Below are 8,531 nucleotides of genomic sequence, written 5' to 3'. Positions count from 1 at the left end.
ACAGGAGCACCATTTTAGATTTCTAAATCAACATGACCATATATAATGAACTCTGCTCCAACCAAAAGCCTGATTTCTGGCCTGACACCCACACATACACCATACACATCTGTTTTGTGAATGAGATGCCTACAGGAAAATCACGTTGTCCGTAAAATAATGACCAGTGCCCCTACTCCCTGCGTTCCTTTATAATAAAACTTGTGATTCCTGCCTGTATGCTAATTTATAAATCTTTTGAGCTTTTACAAAATGTAAAAAGTAAATGATCCTATAAAAACTGTTCATCCTCCAGAGCACTTTCTTCCCTGTGAAGAGCATGTTCCCAGGAGCGCCTGGGTGGCTCAGTGGATTAAAGCCTCTGCCTTTGGCTCAGGTCATGAGCCGCGGGAAGGAAGAAAACTCAACCAAGAAACACCTCTGTAAGAACCCGGTCTATATAAGAACATGGCACAGGGTGGCAAAAAAGGCAACCAGGTCTAGCCTTAGACCTGTCCCTAGGTATGTTGTAGTGGGCAAGGCCTTGACTGCTCTTGTCTGTAATAAAATTTAAAAATAAAATGAGACCAGAAAAAAAAAAAAAAAGTAAAATCAGTAAAAGCAAAATAAAAGCAATACAAGTAGCTACCATGCGTGGGGGGGGGGGTGCGCCTGGGTGGTTTAGTGGAGTGAAGCCACTGCCTTCGCCTCAGGTCAGGATCTCAGGGTCCTGGATTCGAGCCCCGCATCGGGCTCTCTGCTGAGCAGGGAGCATGCTTCCTCTTCTCTCTCTCTGCCTGCCTCTGTACCTACTTGTGATCTGTCAAATAAATAAAGAAAATCTTTAAAAAAAAAAAAAAAAAAGCTACCGTGTATTCAGCGCTTCTCATATGCCCACTGCTACACATCATTCTCATGAGTTCTCTTAATAATCCAGAGAAGTTATCCCTTTAAAAACACGGACCTGGGGGATGCCTGGGTGACCAAGTCCGTTAAGCTGCTGCCTTCAGCTCAGGTCATGATCCCAGGATCCCATATCGGGCTCCTTGCTCAGCAGGGAGCCTGTTTCTCTCTCTGCCTCTGCCTGCCACAATGCCTGCTTGGGCTCTCGATCTCTCTCTCTCTCTCTCTCTGACAAATAAGTAAATAAATAAATAAAATCTTTAAAACAACAACAAAGACCTGAGGCTCCAAGAGATCCAGAACAGCTCAGGCCTGCCTGACAGCCTGACAGTGCCATAAACGCTCCTGTACAAATTAACTCACTCACTCCTCACTACAATCCTATGAAGTCAGGACTGTTATTATTCCCATTTTTCGGATAAGGAGACAGGCACAGAGAGATTATTCAACTTGTCCAGGACACACAGCTAAGCAGTCTACCTCCAGAGCATGGACTCCCAACCACCATGCAATTCTGCTGAAGGTCACTGAGCCAGGCATAAGAGCGAGAGCCGGGATTCAGACCCAAGCTGAGTAATTTTAAACCTCGAAAGCATAACCCTTTCCACTAGGGCAGAAGAGAAAAACAGGCAGCCAGTGGTGCAAACTCAGTGATCTCAGAAATCAGGAAATTTTATTCTCAAATAAAACCAAGACTGGTCTCGGACCAAAGTCCTGAAAAAGAGTTCTCAACTCTAACTCACACACCCACACAGTAACAAGCAACTGGCACCGAGCGGGGGACCGTCCCATCAGATGGGACATGGACACTCGGGTTCACCGTAGTCCTCACCACTCCTGCCTGCCTTACACTGGCCAACTTGATCCATGTGCATCACTCCTGCCTCTGAAGGAATCGGAGTCGGCTACCCCTCCACCCATAGGACAGCCCAAATTCCCTTCACCAAGGTCTGACTCTACAGTAAATGCAATGATAAAAGGAGAACTCAAAAAACTTCTATTAAGGCCAAGACAGAAGTTTCAAAGACTCTGGCCGTAAGTTCGCTGGAAATCAAGAAATCAGGGATGCTGGGCACTGGCAGAATCAATGAAAAAGGAGGTATGTGAGTGGGCAGAGGCAGAAGGAAAAGAGGAAGCGGGAAAACATACTGAGGTTGCTCAGAGAGTGTTGAGCCACCACGGAAATAGAGGCAGAAAGCAAATGTCTCACGCTCCCACTTACCTGTTCATAGTTTATGAACGTGGCGGTGTCAAAACTGCTGGCTGTCCACTTGAGAAGGCTGGCCGGCTGCTCCGGAGTCATATAAACCAGCACACATTGGGTGATCAGGAGTGTTGGCAATCTTACGAGAAGAAAAAAGGCACATCCACATGTATTCATCAAACCGACTCTCTAGGGATGACTGGGTGGCTCTGTTGGGTAAGCACCTGGCTCGGGTCATGATCTCAGGGTAGTGAGATCAAGCCCACATCGGGCTCCCCATTCAGTGGGGAGTCTGCTGGAAATTCTCCCCTCCCCCTGCACACATGCTCTCCCCGCCAAGAAAGAAAGAAAGAAAGAAAGAAAGAAAGAAAGAAAGAAAGAAAGAAAGAAAGATAGATGTCAAGTACACACTAAAAAAAAATGGGACTCTCTAATGGCACCCATGGGGCAGTACTGGTGGGGCAGTAAAATTCTGTTTTTCACACCCCAGGAAAACAAGACACACTGAACAAGCACATCAACAGTCAATGTACTAATAGATGTAGAACACCATCGTGACCCAAAGTTTCAGACTGTAAAAAGGTGAGCAATGAGCAAGGATTTGTCTCGCTTCTGAAACAGTGTTAAAGGCACGTGGTGTTGTGGAGACATAGCTACAAATTCTCCCCTTCCCCTACCCCCGATAGTCCAAAATGGTGGAGGAGTAGGAGACCTTGGTTTTGGCTGGTCCCAGGAACTCAGTTAGAGAGCTATCACATCATTCTGAACACCCACAAACTCAACCGGAGATCGAAGCATAGCTGCAACTCTACAAATAGGAAAGGGACCCCTTTCTGCAAGGTAGGAGGTGCCGAGAAGTGAATCCGAGGCAACATACCGGAAGATAAACCGTGGGGGTTGGGGGAGCCTCCATAAACCGGCACCACAAAGTGACAGAGCAGCAGAGCACAAAATCGGAACTTTCAGACGTCTGTCCTGGCTCACCAGGATGTCCCTGCCTGAAAGGAGCTCCGGTGGTGAAGCAGGGCAGAATCCTGGGGGTGCCTGAGTGTGGCAGAGCTCCTGGGCATCGGAGCAGGGAAGACGGCTGCAATCAGAGAGCCCAGGAGGGGGTTCTCAGCTTGGGGTTGCTAGAAACTGTGAACCAAGGCATGGTCAGGTGACTGCTCCCGGACTAGGGGCCCAGGAAGCAGCAGAACCACCACAAGAACCCCCTTCCTCCCCTGGGAGGCGTGGCACGGGTGCACACTGCAGGAGTCGGCACAGTTTGCAGACTTGAAAGGGATCATGTGCCTGAGATAGAAATGCTCGGTCACAGGCTGGATGAGGATGGAGTGTGGTTGGAGACCAGGGAGATAGGAGTGACTGACTGCTTTCCTCTGAGGGCTCACCGATACCAGACTGGATAAAAAAGCAAGACCATGGAGGGCCACCCGGGTGGCTCAGTGGGTTAAAGCCTCTGCCTTCGGCTCAGGTCATGATCCCAGGGTCCTGGGATTGAGCCCCGCATCCGCATCCGGCTCTCTGCTCAGCAGGGAGCCTGCCTCCTCCTCTCTCTCTGCCTGCCTCTCTGCCTACTTGTGATCTCTGTCAAATAAATAAATAAAATCTTAAAAAAAGCAAGACCATCGATAATCTCTGTCTGCAAGAGACTCATCTTAGACTCAAAGACACCTCCAGATTCAAAGTGAGGGGGTGGAAAACCATTTACCATGCTCACGGACCTCCAAAGAAAGCTAGGATAGCAATCCCTGTATCAGACCTATAGAGATGAACCCAAAGACCAATAATGGATGATGAAGGACACTATATCATAAAGGGTCTATCCAACAAGAAGATCTAACCATCGTAAATATTCATGCCCCTCACATGGGATCAGCCAATTATATAAGCCAGTTAATAACAAAATTAAAGAAACACACTGGTGATAATACAATAATCGCCAGGGACCTTAACACGCCCTCACTGCCAAGGACTGACTGTCTAAGCAGAAGATCAACAAGGAAACAAGGGCTCTGGATGACACACTGCACCGGATGGACTTCACAGATACAGTCAGAGCATTCCACCCTAAGGCAACAGAATACACAGTCTTCTCGAGTGCACGTGGAACATTCTCCAGAACAGAACACCTACTGGCACACAGATCAGGTCCCAACTGGTACCAAAAGACTGGGATCATTCCCTGCCTATTTTCAGACCACCATGATTGGAAACTGGAACTCAATCACAAGAGGAAAGTTGGAAAGAACTCAAATACACGGAGGCTAAAGAAGAATTTTAAACTTCAGGGAAACCAACGAAAATGAAAGCATAACTGTGCAAAATTCTGGGGATGCAACAAAGAGAGGGAAGTATCTAGTAATACAAGCCTTTCTCAAGAAACAAGATAGATCTCAGATACACAACCAAACCTGACACCTAAAGAAACTGGAGAAAGAACAGCCAATGAAGCCTACACTCAAGAGTAGAGCAGAAATCAATATAATAAAACCAAAAGGACAGGAGAACAGATCAATGACTAGGAGCTCGCTCCTTGAAAGAATTAGGAAGATCGATAATCCCCTGGACAGATTGATCAAAACAAAAAGGAGCAAGGACCCAAATAAACAAAATCATGAATGAAAGAGGAGACGTCACAACCGCACCAAAGAAATACAAACAACCGTGAGGACGTATTACGAGCATCTATATGCCAACAAATTGGGCAATCCGGAAGAAACAGATGCATCCCTGAGATAGATACACGACCAAAGCTGAACCAGGAAGAAATAGAAAACCTAAACAGACCCATAACCAGCCAAGAAACTGAAGCAGTAATCAAAAATCTCCCAACAAACCAAAGTCCAGGGCCAGAAGTCTTCCCAGGGGAAATTCTACCAACGAGCTACACGAGAATTAATACCCAATCTTCCGAAGCTGTTTCAAACACCAGAAATGGAAGGAGCCCTTCCAAACTCTTTCTATGAGGCCAGCATTACCTTGATCCCCAAACCAGACAGAGACCTCACCAAAAAGGAGAATTACAGAGCAATGTCCCTGATGAACGTGGATGCAAAAATTCTCCCGAAAATACTAGCTAATAGGATCCAACGGTACATGAAGACGATTCTTCACCACGACCAGTGGAATTTAATTCCTGGGATGCAAGGGTGGTTCGATGTCTGCAAATCAATCAATAGGGATAGACTACATAGACGAAGGAAAGGACAAGAACCATATGATCCTCTCAACAGAGGCAGAAAAAAGCATAGGACAAACTACGGCATCCTTTCTTGATCACAATTTCACAGTGTAGGGAGAGGTCCATTCCCATATGGGAATGGACTTCAATATCATAAAAGCCATCTATGAAACGCCCACAGTGAATACCATTCTCAATGGGGAAAAAGAGAGCCTTTCCCTTTTCCCCTAAGGTCAGGAACACAACAGGGATGTTCAGTATCACCACTGCTGTTCAACATAGCACTACAAGTCCTAGCCTCAGCAATCAGACAACAGAAAGAATAAAAGGCAGGGGTGCCGGCAAGGCTCAGTTGGCTACGTGTCTGCCTTCAACTCAGGGTCCTGGGATCGAGTCCTGATGATGCTCTCTGCTCAGCAGGGAACCTGCTTCTCCCTCTCCCTCCGTCTGATGCTCTGCCTACTTGTGATTTCTCTATCAAATAAACAAATAAAATCTTTAAAAAAGTAAGCAAGAAAGAAAGAAAGGGCAAAGAGGACATGATACTCTATGTGGAAAACCCAAAAAAGACTCCACCCCAGAATTGCTAGAACTCATACAGGAATTCAGCAAAGTAGCAGGATATAAAATCAATGCCCAGAAATCAGTTGCATTTCTATACACTAACAAGGAGACAGAAAAAAGAGAAACTAAGGAGTCGATCCCATTTGCAATTGCACCCAAAACCATAAGATACCTAGGAATAAACCTAACCAAAGAGGTAAAGGATCTGTACTCCAAAAACGGCAGAACACTTATAGGAAAGAAACTGAGGAAGACACGAAGAAATGCAGAAATGTTCCACGCTCATGGACTGGAAGAACACATATTGTTAAAATGTCTATGCTACCTAGAGCAGTCTACATAGTCAACCCAATCCCTATCAAAATACCAGCAACTTTTTTTTTTTTTCACAGAGATAGAACAAATAATCCCCAAACTTGTCTGGAACCAGAAAAGACCCCAGACAGCCAAAGGAGTGTTGAAAAAGAACACCAAAGCTGGTGGCATCCCAATCCCAATCTTAAGCTCTACTGCAAAGCTGTAATCATTCAGAGAGTACTGGCACAAAAACAGACAAATGGATCAATGAAACAGAATAGAGAATCTGGAAATACACCCTCAACTCTATGGTCAACTAACCTTTGACCAAGCAGGAGAGAATATCCAATGGAAAAAAGACAGTCTCTTCAACAAATGGTACTGGGAATATTGGACAGCGGCACGCAGAAGAATGAAACTACACTATTGCCTTACACCATACACAAAAATGGACTCAAAGTGGACGAAAGACCTACACCTGAGACAGGAATCCATCAAAATTGTAGAGAACACAGGCAGCAAGTTCCGTGACCTCAGCTGCAGCAACGTCTTGTCAGACACGTCTCCAAAGCCAAGGGTTAACTAAAGGCAAAAAAATGAACTACCGGGACTTCATCCAGATAGAAAGATTTTTGCACAGCATAGGGAACAGTCGACAAAACCAAGAGACAACTGGCAGGATGGAAGAAGGTACTTGCAAAAGACGCGTCAGATAAAGGGACAGTATCCACAATCTAGAGAGAGCTTCCCAAACTCAACACCCAAAGAATCATCTGATCAAGAAATAGGCAGAAGACACGGACAGACGTTTCTGCAAAGACGACATTCAAATGGCCAACAGACACATGAAAAAATGCTCCGGATCACTGGGCGTCAGGGAAATACAAAGCCAAACCACAAAGAGAGACCATTGCACAATGGTCAGAAAGGCTAATATGTATGCATGCACCAATCTATAGGACACCAGCATAAATATATACAAGATTTCTATTCTATGTTAAGTTCCCTAGATAGGGGAAGGCAGGGGAAGGCTCAGGGGCAGTGCCCCAGGGCGATGAGGGGCGGGGCCGGGGCCAGGGCCCCAAGGGCGGCAAGGACTCGCGCAGGGTGGGGGTGGGGGGTCTCCGAGGGCCGACTCACCAAAGGGCTGCTCTGAGACTCCGGCACCGGTCCGGACCCGGGCTCCAGTGTGTGCCGTGGCCCAGTCCCGGGCCAGGACCCCCTGTGCCTGCTGTGTGGTGGCGGCAGGGGACGGGAGCACGCCGCCACCGAGAGAGCCGCCAGCCCAGCCCTCCTGTTGGGAGCCCAGGCCCCAGCCGGCGCAGTCGCAGCGGCGGGAGGGAACGGGCGCGTTCCCCGGCCAGGCTCTGGTTGGCCAGCTGCGGCTTCACCATGGCGACGGCAGGGGGCAGCGGGGCTCCGGCGGGGCAGCTGCAGAAGCGATTCCTAAACCGGTGCACTAGCGCCAGGCCCGGCTGACTCAGGCCTCTGCCGCCCCACACCTGGGCCACTCTGTGCAGAGCGGAGGACCCGCCCACCGGGCACCGGGCACCTCCACCGTCCGGCGCAACCCCACGCCTGGTCTAGGCGCACAGCCTCGGGAGGCCACAGAGGCACGGCGCAGGCGGCGGCCCGGCCCGGGAACCGCCAAACCAAGGTGCGGGCGGAGCTGTTCCTGCAGGGCTGACGGGGCAAGGAGGGGCAGGACCCTCTGGAGTCTCTGGAGGCTGGCAATACCCAAAGGCTCCGTGAGGCCCGTCGTCTGCGCTGGTGTAGACATCCCTGAAATGCACCACGGGTCCCCTCTCCTCGCTGGACGGATGCGTCTGACTGCACTTTCCACCTCAATGAAAGAGATGCTACTGCGTGGAAAGCTCATGCCGCCGCACTTTGTGTACTGCGACCCCACTTAGGGGGACGTCCAGGGCCAGGTGTATTTTCTGGCGGCAGGCACCTGGGTGCAGTCAGGCAGGAGCATGCACGAGGGGCCGCCCCAGGACAGCCAGCCAAGCAGGGGAAGGAGGGCAAGGGCCCAAGCCTGGTGTGGGGAGCTGCCGCGATGAGGGGCCCCAGGGTCTTGGCTGTTCGGAACTACCTGACCGGCCGCGGCTGCGGAGGCGGCTTGCGGGGCGCGGGAGCGCGCGCGAGGTGGGGGGGCGCGGGAGCGCGCGCGCGAGGTGCTGCTTGGAAACAATGGCGGTTGGCTTTTGATTCTTAGCCTGGCGCACGCAGGGGTTCTGTGACACTTGGCGGGGTAGTCCGGCTGGACTGGACGCTTTCTCACCGCGGACCAGGGCAGTTGTATGACCGCCAGATGTTCTCCTGGGCTGGTGGGCTGGGCTGTGGCCTAGGCCATACCCTAGGGGCCGTGGACAGCAGCCACACCTCTTTGACCAGGGA

The 8,531-nt window shown here is 49.6% G+C and overlaps 1 long non-coding RNA gene across 1 annotated transcript in view; it reads right to left on the bottom strand.

The window, feature by feature from the left end:
* LOC309854965 overlaps positions 1-8,531 on the bottom strand; it is a 28,358-nt gene continuing 19,827 nt past the window's right edge. The window contains exons 4-5 of the long non-coding RNA XR_014306500.1: positions 2,105-2,225; positions 1-799 (exon numbers count right to left, since the gene is read on the bottom strand). This is a non-coding gene — a long non-coding RNA (uncharacterized lncRNA). The remainder of the gene's footprint in view (positions 800-2,104; positions 2,226-8,531) is intronic.

Source organism: Mustela nivalis, assembly GCF_964662115.1.
Source record: "Mustela nivalis genome assembly, chromosome: 19".
In the NCBI taxonomy this organism is placed as follows: domain Eukaryota; kingdom Metazoa; phylum Chordata; class Mammalia; order Carnivora; family Mustelidae; genus Mustela; species Mustela nivalis.
Note: the sequence above shows the minus strand (reverse complement) of the source record. Positions and strands in the feature narration are given on the sequence as shown.